The sequence below is a fragment of the Aotus nancymaae genome, unplaced genomic scaffold, assembly GCF_030222135.1.
Source record: "Aotus nancymaae isolate 86718 unplaced genomic scaffold, 86718_ANA_hifiasm-v0.15.2.pri h1tg000016l, whole genome shotgun sequence".
In the NCBI taxonomy this organism is placed as follows: domain Eukaryota; kingdom Metazoa; phylum Chordata; class Mammalia; order Primates; family Aotidae; genus Aotus; species Aotus nancymaae.
In genome coordinates this window covers 42,080,267-42,096,576 of record NW_026988428.1, presented here as the reverse complement: position 1 = coordinate 42,096,576, position 16,310 = coordinate 42,080,267, and the positions used below count along the sequence as shown (strand labels likewise).

Here is a 16,310-nt window from a genome sequence, read left to right as displayed (position 1 = left end):
TCAGGCATATGTCTAATCCTCTCTAATCTCATAGTTGGTAAATTAAGAATCAAACTATGACAAAACTTAAGGTTAGAGTTCTACATGTGAGGTAAAGGCCCTCCTCTTCACAGGGAGAAATTGAATGTTGGCGATTCCTTTCTCAATTTTATGTACAGTGTCCAGGGTGAGGTCCATGTTGCAATACGCCTCAGCTTTTCCTACCTACGTGATGTGGATGTTTTCTCAATTGTCTGGTGGGTATGTCTCTTAACTGGACTCTTGTCTTCTCTTGAAGGTAATTGTTTCATGTTGTGGTCCACCCATGGATGGGAGAGTCAGGAGCTTCCTACTTTGCCATGTTTGGTAGGTCACTCCTCAAATAAGAACTTCTAAAGAAACAAAAGGTTAAAGGATTTGTCAGAAGCACACCTGCACTACAAGAAATGTTACAAAAGTTCTACAAGTAGAAGGAAAATGATAACATATCAAAATTCAGATCTACAGAAAGAAATAGAGTGCTGGAGGAGGTAAATATGTAAGTAAATAAAAACATATTTTCTCATTTGTTAATTGGTTTACGCTTAAAGCAAAATAACAATAATGTATTGTGAAGCTTGGGACATATGCAGAAATAAAATATATGACAGTGAAAGCCCAAAGAATAGGGAAAAAATAGTAACATGTTGCTGCTGTAAGAGTCTTACATTTCATGTGAAGTAGTACAACATTATTTCGTAGTTGGCTCTAATGTTTTAAAATGTATATTCTAAACACTAGAGCAATCACAAAGAAAAATTGCAAAAAGAATGGCAAATAAATCAATAGTTGAAATAAAATACTAAAACTTAATATAAAATGAAGAAGGATTTTAAGAATATAAATAGCACAACAAATAGCAAACAAATAAAAGGTAGATTTATATTCAACCATATTAATAATTACAAATATAAATGGTCCATACAGTCTGATTAAAAGCTAGAGATTATCATTTTACTGAAAAGCTACATCATTTTCAGCTTGATGATGCTAAAGAAATTCCTAACTGATACAGATAGATAATTCAGTAGTTCTTTCCAGAACAATTAGTTTACCTTTCAGAAAAGAAAACAAAATTAGATCTCACCTTGGACATTATAGAAAAATAAATTTGAAATAATAAGTTGAATGTAAAGAGTAAAATCATGAATGAACTGAATGAAAATATAGATCAAGATTTATCTGATATTAGGATAATTTTTTCCAAGTAGTGATAAAAACAGAAACCATGAAAGTATACTTTTAATATGGTAAAACTTCAAATGTTTTGCCATGCCAAGTAGACAATTCAACAGAGAAGAAATAAAGATGGCTAAGAAACATGGAAAAAATGTGCTTCATCATTTAGAAGACAGTTTTTAAATATCTAATTGGAAAACATTTTTAAGAGCATGACATCATTCAATACACATGAGAATATATGGAATCAGGCATTCTCATAAACCATGGAAGAAGCATGAACACATGCAATGCTTCCAGATGACAATTTATACTATTAATATATGCTTTACAATATTTACTCCTTTTTAAAAAAAAAATTGTCCAGTTTTTAAATTCATTTCACAGTATTAAAGATGCCCACAAATATTTTTTAATAGGTAAAATTTCAGGGTTGGGCATGGTAGTTCATGCTGGTAATCCCAACACTTTCAGAGGCAGAAGCAGGAGCACTGCTTGAGGTCAAGAGTTTGAGACCAGCTTGGGGAAGATAGTGAGATCCTGTCTCTACCAATCATTCAATAAGATATTAATATAAGAAGGAGGATCGATCCAAGATGGCCGCTTAGGAGGAAGTCGGGATTGCAGCTCCGAGAGAAGGCGCAGAGGGTGAGTGGACGCCGCATTTCCAGACGGACTTTTACTGCCCACAGACCAGGAGATTCACAGGAGGAAAAGCCCCACGGGTCGCCAGTACCGCTGGTTTGAGCGGAGTGGGCGCTCAGCCTACGCCCTGGGGCGGGGGGCAGTGGCTTCTTATGCAGAGCGAGAGAGACAGAGTTCCCTCTGAGCCAGAAAGGGGAGCTGAAGCAGGGAGCCAAGCCAGGAGACCCCCGGGCAAGGGAGCGCCAGGAATCTCAGAGCCGCTGCTTCAGCTGACGCAGCGGCACACAGGGCAGCAGATTTTAACTGCCCACAGACCAGGAGATTCACAGGCGGTAAAGCTCCCCGGGTTCCCAGCGCCGCTGGTTGGACCGGAGCAGCCGCTCGGCCTACACGGGGGGCGGGGAGCAGCGGCTCCTTGAACAAAGCGAACAAGACTGTGTCCCCTCTGGGCCAGCAAGGGGAGCTGTGGCAAGGAGGCAAGCCAAGAGATTACCGGACAAAGAGGGCCCCTCTGGAAACACGGCTGAACCCGGGACGGTCCAGCTCTGTGGGGGAGGGGCGTCCTCCATCGGGAAACACCCTGCAGTTCCGGGGCAATTTTCCGTAACCAAGACAACCCGCCACTACAGAGACTTCGTCACTACAGGGGCGGGCCAGCATAGTGGAAGCAGTTCTAACTACACTCACAGGACTGCAGGGAAGCTCACACGGAAGCTGGGCGGAGCCCACAGCAGCTCAGGGAAGCCTCTGCAGGCTGAGTGTGACTAGACTGCCACCTTGTGGGCAGGGAAAACGGTAGCAACACAGCTGAAAAACATAAAGTGCTAAACCCCTGGGCCAGAACACCTGGGGAGAAGAAAAGGGGGTTTATGAGTTCAGCTGCTGCAGACTTAAAATTACCAAAATCAGAAAGACAGCAACTACAAAGTCAATAGGCGGATAAATCCACAAAGATGGGAAGAAACCAGCGCAAAAAGGATGAAAACACCCAAAAACAGAACACCTCTCCCCCTACAAGGCAGCATAACTCCTCACCAGCACGGGAACAAGACTGGACGGAGAATGAGTGTGATGAAATGACAGAATCAGCTTTCAGAAAATGGATAACAAGAAACTTCTGTGAGCTAAAAGAACATGTTCTAACCCAATGCAAAGAAACTAAGAACCTTGAAAAAAGACTTGATGAAATGCTAACGAGAATGGACAACTTAGAGAGGAATATGAATGAATTGATGGAGCTGAAAAACACAACACGAGAACTTCGCGAAGCATGTACAAGTTTCAACAGCAGAATTGACCAAGCAGAAGAAAGGATATCAGAAGTTGAAGATCAACTCAATGAAATAAAACGAGAAGGGAAGATTAGAGAAAACAAGGTAAAAAGGAATGAACAGAGTCAACAAGAAATATGGGACTACGTGAAAAGACCTAATCTACGTTTGATAGGTGTACCTGAATGTGACGAAGAGAATGCATCCAAGCTGGAAAATACTCTTCAGGATATTATCCAGGAAAACTTCCCCAACCTAGCAAGGCAGGCCAATATTCAAGTCCAGGAAATACAGAGAACACCACAAAGATATTCCTCTAGAAGAGCAACCCCAAGGCACATAATCATCAGATTCACCAGGGTTGAAATGAAGGAGAAAATACTAAGGGCAGCCAGAGAGAAAGGTCGGGTTACCCACAAAGGGAAACCCATCAGACTCACAGCAGATCTCTCAGCAGAAACCCTACAGGCCAGAAGAGAGTGGGGGCCGATATTCAACATCCTTAAAGAAAAGAACTTTCAACCCAGAATTTCATATCCAGCCAAACTAAGCTTCATAAGTGAAGGAAAAATAAAATCCTTTGTGAACAAGCAAGTACTCACAGATTTCATCACCACCAGACCAGCTTTACAAGAGCTCCTGAAGGAGACACTACACATAGAAAAAAACAACCAGCACCAGTCACTCCAAAAACGCACGAAATGGTAAAGAGCAGCAACACAATGAAGAATCCGCATCAACCAATGGGCAAAACAGCCAGCTAGCATCAAAATGACAGGACTAAACTCACACATAACAATATTAACCCTAAATGTAAATGGACTAAATGCCCCAATCAAAAGACACAGACTGGCAAATTGGATAAAAAGCCAAAACCCATCAGTGTGCTGTATCCAGGAAACCCACCTCACATGCAAGGATACACAAAGGCTCAAAATAAAGGGATGGAGGAAGATTTACCAAGCAAATGGAGAGCAAAAAAAAGCAGGAGTTGCAATTCTCATCTCTGATAAAATAGACTTTAAAGCAACAAAGATCAAAAGAGACAAAGAAGGACATTACATAATGGTAAAAGGATCAATGCAACAAGAAGAGCTAACAATCCTAAATATATATGCACCTAACACAGGAGCACCCAGATACATAAGGCAAGTTCTTAAAGACTTACAAAGAGACATAGACTCCCACACATTAATAGTGGGAGACTTCAACACACCATTGTCAATATTAGACAGATCAACGAGACAGAAAATTAATAAGGATATCCAGGACTTGAACTCAGACCTGGAACAAGAAAACGTAATAGACATTTACAGAACTCTCCAGCCCAAATCCACAGAATATACATTCTTCTCAGCACCACATCACACCTACTCTAAAATTGACCACATAATTGGAAGTAAATCACTCCTCAGCAAATGCAAAAGAACAGAAACCATAACAAACAGTCTCTCAGACCACAGTGCAATCAAGTTAGAACTCAGAATTCAGAAGCCAACCCAGAACCGCACATCCTCATGGAAATTGAACAACTTTCTCCTGAATGTTGACTGGATAAACACTGAAATGAAGGCAGAAATAAAGATGTTCTTCGAAACCAACGAGAATGAAGACACCACATACCAGAATCTCTGGGACACATTTAAAGCAGTCTCTAGAGGAAAATATATAGCAGTAAGTGCCCACATGAGAAGAAATGAGAGATCTAAAATTGACACCCTATCATCAAAATTGAAAGAGCTAGAGGAGCAAGATCAAAAAAACTCAAAACCTAGCAGAAGACAAGAAATAACTAAGATCAAAGCAGAAATGAAGGAGATAGAGACACGAAAAACCCTACAAAAAATCAATAAATCCAGGAGCTGTTTTTTTGAAAAGATCAACAAAATAGACAGACCACTAGCCAAACTTATAAAAAAGAAAAGAGAGAATAACCAAATAGATGCAATAAAAAATGATAAAGGGGATATCACCACAGATGCCACAGAAATTCAAACCATCATCAGAGATTATTACAAACAACTCTATGCACATAAATTAGAAAACCTGGAAGAAATGGATAAATTCCTGGACAGTAGTCTCCTCCCATGCCTAAACCAGGAAGAAGTCGAAACCCTGAATAGACCAATAACAAGGTCTGAAATCGAGGCAGCAATTAAGAGCCTACCACCCAAAAAAAGCTCAGGACCAGATGGGTTCACAGCCGAATTCTACCAGACATACAAAGAGGAACTGGTACCATTCCTACTGAAATTATTCCAAATAATCCAAAAAGAGGGAATCCTTCCCAAATCATTTTATGAGACCAACATCATCCTAATACCAAAACCCGGCAGAGACTCAACAAGAAAAGAAAACTACAGGCCAATATCCATGATGAACATAGATGCAAAAATCTTCAATAAAATACTGGCAAGCCGACTACAACAGCACATCAAAAAGCTTATCCACCATGATCAAGTAGGATTCATCCCGGGGATGCAAGGCTGGTTCAATATACGCAAGTCTATAAATGTAATTCACCACATAAACAGAACCAAAAACAAAAACCACATGATTATCTCAATTGATGCAGAGAAGGCCTTCGACAAAATTCAACAGCCCTTTATGCTAAAAACCCTCAATAAACTAGGTATCGACGGAACGTATCTCAAAATAATAAAAGCTATTTACGACAAACCGACAGCCAATATCATACTGAATGGGCAAAAACTGGAAGCATTCCCTTTGAAATCGGGCACTAGACAAGGATGCCCTCTCTCACCACTCCTATTCAATATAGTACTGGAAGTTCTAGCCAGAGCAATCAGGCAAGAAAAAGAAATAAAGGGTATTCGATTAGGAACGGAGGAAGTCAAATTGTCTCTATTTGCAGACGACATGATTGTATATCTAGAAGACCCTATCGCCTCAGCCCAAAATCTCCTGAAACTGATAAGCAACTTCAGCAAAGTCTCAGGATACAAAATCAATGTGCAAAAATCACAAGCATTCCTATACACCAATAACAGACTTAAAGAGAGCCAAATCAAGAACGAACTGCCATTCACAATTGCTACAAAGAGAATAAAATACCTAGGAATACAACTAACAAGGAACGTAAAGGACCTCTTCAAGGAGAACTACAAATCACTGCTCAACGAAATAAGAGAGGACACAAACAGATGGAGAAACATTCCATGTTCATGGTTAGGAAGAATTAATATCGTGAAAATGGCCATACTGCCCAAAGTAATTTACAGATTCAACGCTATCCCCATCAAGCTACCAATGACCTTCCTCACAGAACTGGAAAAAACCACCTTAAACTTCATATGGAACAAAAAGAGAGCCCACATAGCCAAGTCAATTCTAAGCAAAAAGAACAAAGCGGGAGGCATCACACTACCGGACATCAAACTCTACTACAAGGCTACAGTAATCAAAACAGCATGGTACTGGTACCAAAACAGAGATATAGACCAATGGAACAGAACAGAGGCGTCGGAGGTGACACAACATATCTACAACCACCTGATCTTTGACAAACCTGAAAAAAACAATCAATGGGGAAAGGATTCCATGTTCAATAAGTGGTGTTGGGAAAACTGGCTAGCCATATGCAGAAAGCAGAAACTGGACCCCTTCCTGACACCTTACACTAAAATTGACTCCAGATGGATTAAAGACTTAAACATAAGACGTAACACCATAAAAACACTAGAAGGAAACCTAGGCAAAACCATTCAGGACATAGGCGTAGGCAAGGACTTTATGACCAAAACACCAAAAGCATCGGCAACAAAAGCCAAAATAGACAAATGGGACCTAATCAAACTCCACAGCTTTTGCACGGCAAAAGAAACAGTCAATAGAGTGAATCGGCAACCAACAGAATGGGAAAAAATTTTTGCAGCCTACCCGTCTGACAAAGGGCTGATATCCAGAATTTACAATGAACTAAAAAAGATTTACAAGAAAAAAACAAACAAGCCCATTCAAAAGTGGGCAAAGGATATGAACAGATACTTTACAAAAGAAGACATACATGAGGCCAACAAACATATGAAAAAATGCTCATCATCACTGGTCATCAGAGAAATGCAAATCAAAACTACATTGAGATACCATCTCACGCCAGTTAGAATGGCGATCATTAAAAAATCTGGAGAAAACAGATGCTGGAGAGGATGTGGAGAAATAGGAACACTTTTACACTGTTGGTGGGAGTGTAAATTAGTTCAACCACTGTGGAAAACAGTGTGGCGATTCCTCAAGGACCTAGAAATAGAAATTCCATTTGACCCAGCAATCCCATTACTGGGCATATATCCAAAGGATTATAAATCGTTCTACTATAAGGACACATGCACACGAATGTTCATTGCAGCACAGTTTACAATAGCAAAGACCTGGAACCAGCCCAAATGCCCATCGATGATAGACTGGACAGGAAAAATGTGGCACATATACACCATGGAATATTATGCAGCCATTAAAAAGGAGGAGTTCACATCCTTCGTAGGGACATGGATGAACCTGGAAACCATCATTCTCAGCAAAGTGACACAAGAACACAAAATCAAACACCACATGTTCTCACTCATAGGCGGGTGTTGAACAAGGAGAACACATGGACACAGGGAGGGGAGCACTATACACGGGGGTCTGTTGGGGGGGAGGGGGGATAGTGGGGGGGTGGGGAGTTGGGGAGGGATAGCATGGGGAGAAATGCCAGATATAGGTGAAGGGGAGGGAGGCAGCAAATCATACTGCCACGTGTGCACCTGTGCAACAACCTTGCATGTTATTCACATGTACCCCAAAACCTAAAATGCAATAAAAAAAAAAAGATATTAATATAAGAAATAAAGTATGCATATTCATACAATAGAATACTCTGAAATTATGCAAATTATGTTTTAAAAAATATATAGATTCAGGAGGTACATGTGCAGATTTGCTATATGGATATAGTGTGTATGGTAGAGTTTGGGCTTCTAGTGTACTCATCACATGAATAGTGAACATTGTTATATTGTATATGGTGGAATTTGGGCTTCTAGTGTACTCATCACATGAATAGTGAACATTGTATCCTATAGGTAATTTTTCAACTCTCACCATCTTCTGACCCTCAACCTTCATAGAGCCTCTAGTGTTTATTATTTCCCTCTATATGTCCATGTTCATGTGCATCCATTGTTTAGCTCCCACTTATAAGTGGTATCTGATTTTCTGTTTCTGAGTTATTTCACTTAGGATAATGGTTTCCAGCTCCACCCATGTTGCTTCGAAAGCCATGATTTTATTCTTTTTTGTGGCTGAGTAGCATTCCATGGTATATAGATACCACATTTTCTTCTTTTTTTTCCCTTAATAAATTTTAACTTTTATTGTTACTATTATTTATTAAATGATACTAAAACTTGGCAGAATGCCCCAGCAAAACAAAAGTCAACCAAAAAACTACCAACCCTGCATTCTAGGTAATTAAGGGTGCTCAATTTTCTTAATGAACTACTAGGTGCCAGAACATTGTAAGTACTTTGCATATATTATCCCATTTAATCCTCACAATAAGCCTCATCTGCACCATTTATCTATCATTTCAGAGAAGAAACTTCAACCTACCTCATTTTTAATCTAAATATTTCTTCCATTCAGTATGTGTTCCGATCAATCACTTGCTTCATTCCCAACGCTTTTCTTTTTCAAAAACTTCCTCAAAATCGATACACATTTTGGATAAATAAGAACACATAGATGAATAAAAAGTAAAAAAGTAAAGATCACTCATTAACCTTCTACCCAAAGATAACTACTGTTTCTATCTGGATATCTGTAACTCCAGTTTTTCATGTCCTTTTAAACATATGTTTTATTAGTCTCAAAAAAATGGAATTCTACTTCGAATACTTCTATGTAGCCTTTTTTTCTTTCTCACTTCATAATGCATAATGAATAGCTTTTCCTGGCAATATATATTTTCTTCAGCATACATATAATATCCTACGGTGTGAACACTCCTTACTTTATAACCAATGCAGTGTGCTAGATAATTAAATTGTTTCCAATTTTTACTAGCTGAGACAGTGCTGGGATGAACAGCCTTGTACATACACTCTTTGAGCAATCATTCAATTACTTCCTTAGGACAAAGGGTTTACATATTTTAAGGCTTATGATCTGTATTACCAAATGGCCACCCCTACGATGTGAAAGGCTCCATTCTGCCACACCCTCACTGACACTGCAGAGTAACAGATAGAGACTTTCATATGGACCCCAATTATTTTCTAGTAAAAAAGATTTAGTGGCTCTGGATGTTCAATGGGATAATATTCAAACAGCTCTCCACAACTGGCTTCACTCAACTTTCCAAAATTATTTACTCCCACTCTCCACTCTATGCTGAATGATGTCCTGACTGTTTTAGGAAGAGGGTTCCTACCTCCATGCCTTTCTCACACCATTCCCCTCTCGTCTTGCCTCATGGAATGCCCTAATGCCTCATGGAACACCTACTCCATTCAGGACTCATTTTCAATTGCCACCTCCTCTGCGAAGCTTTAGCTGACTAGCACATCCCACAGAAGCTTTTGCTTCCTCTGGGCTCTCAGAGGGAACATCTGACAATGAGTATAAGCTCCAGATATTCTGTTATCTTTTGGTTTGTATGTTTCTTATCTCTCCAACTAGGTAATGAAGTGAAGAACAGGGATGGTTTCTTTCTTTCTTCTTTTTTTTTCTATCATTAACATACAACTTTATTTATGATATACAAATTAAATCAATGAAAATGACAGAAAGGAGCTTATTTATCATGAATTGGTTCACTGTCACTTATGCAGAAGAAATAGCAAAATATTTCAATCTAGGCAGTGAGATAAAAAGTAAGAAACCATGTTTTCAGAACAAGTAGAGATATTCATTCATCCATCTTAAACCTAAAGACCAACTCAGTTAAATATCAGCATTGATGATACAATATGATATTCGTTATTCAAAACTGGCAGGTGAAAGGATTCTTTTACCATATAAACAAGGTGGAGAAAAGGAATAGTTTACAATGTGTGTTGCTTCTAAACTACAAAATAAAGGAGTTATTCCTGGCTCTTTGGGAACATATGTTCAGCCAGTTTGGCCATGAATTTTCCAACTTTTACTTTCACCAAAAAGTCATGGTGGCTTTCTATTCCCAAAACCTTATCAGCACACACTTGAAATTCTTTTAAAAAGAAAAAAGTGAACCTTCACCGAATTGATTCTGAGTAGGTTCATTTTCTTCCCATTTGAAATTATCATTTATGTTCTCAAATATGACCAGAAGTTTAAGAATAACTTCTTTGTCCTCCTTTTTATTAAAGAGAGAGCGCAGTGAAGATGGTACTTGGGCCCTGAGCAGTTCCCTAGTCATAACTGGATTTTCAGCCAAATTCAAAAGGAGTTTCAGAACCTGAAGTTTGGTTTCTTCATTTCCCGCTGAAAATAAACGAAAAAGATCAGAAATGGAATTAGCAAGCATGTGCTGATACTCGTTAGTAACAGTCATATTTGTAAGCAATCTTAGTCCAGCCAGCTGCACAGATGAGTTCAAGTGAGAAGTGATTGTGTCATCACGTACTTGATTCATGTATACCTTAAGCCTGCATTGATTTTCAGCATTCACACTCAAGTTATTCAGGACAAAGCCTTTTCTTTAACTATGGGATCTCGAGAATTGAGAATCTTTGCAACAATTGGGAGACCACCCAGGTCACAAATAATACCTCTGTTAAATGTATAAGCAGCATTGTTACCCAGAGCAATTAAAGCTACTTCAAGAAAATAAGGCTTTTCAGAAATCTCAACCAAGCAAAGAACCTTTTCTAGCTCTTGAGGGGACAAAACGGTATCATCTGAATTGGGGGAAGTACGTTTCTGTACAGCCCGATGTGCCCGGGTAGCCCTGGCCCTTGCCCTGGCCCTAGCTCTGGTTCCAGCTTCAGTCCCAATCCGGGCCCAAGGTGGGTACCATACTATACTCTTGCCCTCATTGCTGTCATCATCATCATCAGACCAGTCGTTATACCTGGCCCCAGAACAGTCCCCAGCATCATCCACACGCCCAGACCCACCCTCAGCCATTTTTTCCTTGTTCTGTTTTCTTCCCCTAGTCAGTTTATAAATGCAATAGCAGGCGCCAGCCCCAATCACGGCCTTCAGTCACCCAGCCTACTTTCCTGGCATAGCCCATGCAATCATCCCTGACAATAGCAGGGACTAAGGAATAGAGTAGTCACTCAGGGTAGGGGAGGAAGGCTGTGGGACTGGGCGCAAGCCTGTGGAGGGTGATCGTCTTCAGCCACTTCAAGGCCACAACAGCTGATTCTGGAGTTTGACCTCCTCAAGACAAGCAGTTCACCCCTTCTTCTTTCCCCTGGTGGTGTGCCACTCCCAACAAACTTTCCAATCTCTACTGATCACAGGAAACTTCCTCCCTCGCTTCAAGTGGAGCCACCTGCTACAGCAGACCCTCAAATCGACTTTCACCAACTGGGATTAATTTCTTTCCTCTTCTCTTGCCTGGCATTGTGCTGCAACCTACAGAAAGACTGGCCACCGAGGAGAGGCTTGGACCCACTGCAGGGATCCGGGACAATTTCCTTCTCCTCTTCCTTTTTCCCTCCGTTGCAGGCCTGCCCACCCTCAGGGCAATGGGGAGCTGGTACTCAGACGGGAACAGCAACCAGGACAAGAAGGACTTCTGCCGATACCACATTTTCTTTATCCAGTCCTCCACTGATGGACATTTAGGTTGATTCCATATCTTTACTATTATGAATAGTGCTGCAATAAACATAGAAGTGCCAATATCTTTTTGATATAATGATACCTTTCCACTTTCATATATGCCCTGTAGTGGGATTGTTAGATCAGAAGGGAATTTTATTTTTAGTTCTTTGAGAAATTTCCATACTGTTTTCCATGGTGATCGTGCTAATTTACATTCCCACCAACAGCGTATAAGCATTCTCTTTTCTCTACATCCTTATCAACATCTGTTGGGGATTTTTTTTTCTTTAATTTTTAGTAGTAGCCATTGTGACTGGTGTAAGATGGTCTCTCATTGTGGTTTTAGTTTGCATTTCTCTAATAATAAATGATTTTCGGTATTTTTTTCATGTTTGCTGTCTGTTGAGGATTTTCTGTTCATGTCCTTTGCCCACTTTTTAACGAGGTTATTTCTTTTTTCTTGTTGAGTTGTTTGAGTTTGTTGTAGATTCTGCATATTTAGTCCTTTGTCAAAAGCATAGTTTGCAAATATTTTCTCCCATTGTGTAAGCTGGCTGTTTATTGATAATTTCTTTCACTGTGCAGAAGCTTTTTAGTTTAATTAAATCCCATTTGTCTATTTTCAGGTTTTTTGCATTTGCTTTTAAGATCTTAGTCAATTATTCTGTGCATAGGCCAATGTACTGAAGAGTTTTCTCTAAGTTTTCTTCTAAAATTTTTTTAGTTTCAGGTCTTATATTTAAGCATTTAATCCATCTTGAGTTAGTTTTTGTATATGGTGAGAGATAGTGATCCAATTTTATTCTTCTGCATATGGCTATCCAATTTTCCCAGCACTATTTATTGAATAGGGTGTCCTTTCCCCTTGTATATTTTTGTCAACTTGCCAAAGATCAGTTGATTATAGCTATGTGGCTTTATTTCTATTCTCTATTCTGTTCCATTGGTAATTTGATATAAATTGCATTGATTTTATACATTGCTTTGGGCAGTATAGTCATTATAACAACATTGATTCTTCTAATACATGATCATTGAATGTTTTTTCATTTGTTTCTGTGTCATCTATGTTTTTGTTTTTTTTTATCAGTGTTTCGGAGTTCTCCTTGTAGAGATTTTTTTATGTCCTTGGTTAAATGTATTCCTAAGTATTTTAATTTTGTGGCTATTATAAATGTGACTGAATTCTTAATTTGATGCTTAGCTTGAATGTTATTGGTGTATAGAGATACTAAGATTTTTGTGCATTGATTTTTGTACCCTGAAACTTTACTGAAGTCACTTATCAAGTCTAGGAGTCTTTTGGAGGAGTCTTTATGGTTTTCTAGGTATAAAATCATGTCATCAGTGAACAAGGATAATTTGACTTCCTCTTTTCCAATTTGAATGACTTTTATTTCTTTTTGCCAATTTTTACAGATTTAATTGGAAAAGATTTTTAAGAGCACAATATCATTCAATATTAGTAAGAACATATGGAAACAGGCATTCTCATAAACCATGGAAGATACATAAACACATATAATGCTTCCAGATGACAACTTACAGCATTATTATGTGCTTTAAAATATTCATTTCCTTTTTAAAAATTTTTGTCCAGTTTTTAAGTTCATTTAACAGTATTAAATATACCCACAAAGATTTTCTGATAAAATTTTAATAAAAGAAATAAATTATGAATACTCATGCATTGAAATACTCCACAATTATTTAAATTATAATTGTTTTTTAAAATATATTTTAACAATATAATGATCAAAACATAGTCAAATTTTAAAAGTACCTGAAACTACATAATCAAAATTATGCCAAATATCAAAGTATATTGCCATGGATAAAATAATAATGATATATATATAAATGTTATCAGTGATCACATATGGAAATTGAATATCATTTTTAATAGTTTTTTATGGTTTTATTTACTTTTTATCCATATTCTATTTTATACTTTTATGAACTTAATAATGATGAAGATGTTACTGTCATAAAAAATTAGAAACCTATTTGAAAAATAAACAAATAATAGTCATTGGGAGTTATTTGAGGAAATAGGTCTCCTACATCATCCAATCCAAGGGAATTCTACAATAAAATAAACTATGCATTTTTCTTCATTCTGAGCTCTCCTGTTTATGGCTAGTGTTCCATTATTGAAATGCTAAGCATGTGGGAGTTATTTATATCCTGCTGCTCAAGGTCATTGCTAAGATCTAATTGCAAAAGTTCAAAAAATTGCAACTTCAGGCATAAATGGGTTAAAATGGTACTCACCTGTTATAGTATACCAGATAATGCAGACAATGCCCCCCACAAAGAATTTTATTCTCATCCCCAGAATCTGCGAATATGTTATTTTATGTGATAAAGTAGACTTTATATGTGGTGCAATTAAGAATCTTGATAAAAGAAATTATCATCAGGAGTTGGTTTTTTGAAAAAATTAATAAGATAGGTCAATAGCTAGACTAATGAAAAAATAAAAGAGAGAGGATCTAAAGATACAAAATTTTAAATGACAGAGGGGATGTTAACACTGATCCACAGAAACAAAACCATTAGAGACTACTATGAACACCTCTATGCACCCTCAAACTAGAAAACCTAGAAGAGATAAATGAATTCCTGGATGCACACACCCTACCAAGACTGAACCAGGAAGAAACTGATTCCCTGAGCAGACCAATAATGGCCTCCAAAATTGAATCAGTAATAAATAGTCTACCAACCAAACAAAATGCCCAGGAGTAGATGGATTCATAGCCAAATTCTACTAAATGTAAAAAGAAGAGCTGGTATCATTCCTACTGAAACTACTCCAAAAAGTTGAAGAGGAAGGGCTCCTCCCCAACTTATTATTTGAGGCCAGCATCACCCTGATACCAAAACCTGGCAAAGACACAAAAATAAATGAAAACTTCAGGGCAATATCCTTGATAAACATTAATGTAAAAATCCTCACCAAAAAACTTGCAAACTGAATCCAGCAGTATATCACAAAACTAGTCCACTACAATCAACTAGGCTTTATTCCTGGCATGCAAGGCTGGTTCAACATATGCAAATCAATAAATGTGATTCATCACATAAACAGAATGAAAGAGAAAAATCACATGATCTCAATAGATGCAGAGAAGGGTTTTGATAAAATTCAACATCCCTTCATGCTAAAAACTATGAATAAACTAGGTATTGAAGGAACATACCCTAAAATAATAAGAGCCATCTTTGACAAACCAACAGCCAACATAACACTGAATGGGTAAAAGCTAGAAGCATTCCCCTTGAAAGCCAGCACAAAGCAGAGACGCCCTCTCTAACCACTTCCATTCAACATAGTATTGGAAGTTCTAAACAGAGAAATCAAGCAAGAGAAGGAAATAAAGGACATCCAAATAGGAAAAGAGAAAGTCAAACTATCCCTGTTGGCAGACAACATGATTCTATATCTAGAAAAACCCATATCTACAGCCCAAAAGCTCCTTCAGCTGATAAGCAACCTCAGCAAAGTTTCAGGATACAAAATCCATGTACAAAAATCACTAGCATTCCTATACACCAACAACAGCCAAGCCAAGAACCAAATCAGGAATACAAACCCATTCACAATTTCCACAAAAAGAATAAAATACCTAGGAATACAGCTAACCAAGGAGGTGAAAGATCTCTATAATGAGAATTACAAAATGCTGCTCAAATATATCAGAGATGACACAAACAAATTGAAAAACATTCCATGCTCGTGGATAGAAATAATCAATATTGTTAAAATAGCCATACTGCTCAAAGCAGTTTACAGATTTGATCCCATTCCTATCAAACTACCAATGATATTTTTAACAAAACTGGAAAAAAAACTATTTTAAAATTCATATGGAACCAAAAAAGAGTTTGAATAACTAAGGCAATCCGAAGCCAAAAGAACAAAGCTGGAGGTATTATTTTACCTGACCTGCATGTTACAGGGCTACAGCAATCCAAACACATTACTAATACAAAAATAGACACATAGACCAATGGAGCAGAATAGAGAGCCTAGAAATCAGGCTGCACACCCACAACCATCTGATCTTCGACAAAGCTGACAAAAACAACCAATTGGGAAAGGACTGACTATTCAATAAATGTTACTGGGATAATTGACTAGCCATATGCAGAAGATGAAACTGGACCCCTTTTTTATACCATATACAAAAATCAGTTCAAGATGGATTAAAGACTTAAATGTAAAACCCAAAACTATAAAAAATGCTGGAAGACAACCTAGGCAATACCATAGGAACTGGAGAGGATTTCATGAGGAAGACACCAAAAGCAACCACAACAAAAGCAAAAATTGACAAATTGGATCTAATTAAACTTAAGAGCTTCTGCACAGCAAAATAAACTATTAACAGAGTAAACAGACAACTTAGAGAATGGGAGAAAGGATATGCAAAC

General features: G+C 38.1%; 1 pseudogene; it reads right to left on the bottom strand.

Annotated features, from left to right (window-relative positions):
• Nucleotides 1–10,153: 10,153 nt before the first annotated feature.
• On the bottom strand, nucleotides 10,154–11,331 carry LOC105729133 (armadillo repeat-containing X-linked protein 3-like; annotated as a pseudogene).
• Nucleotides 11,332–16,310: the final 4,979 nt, after the last annotated feature.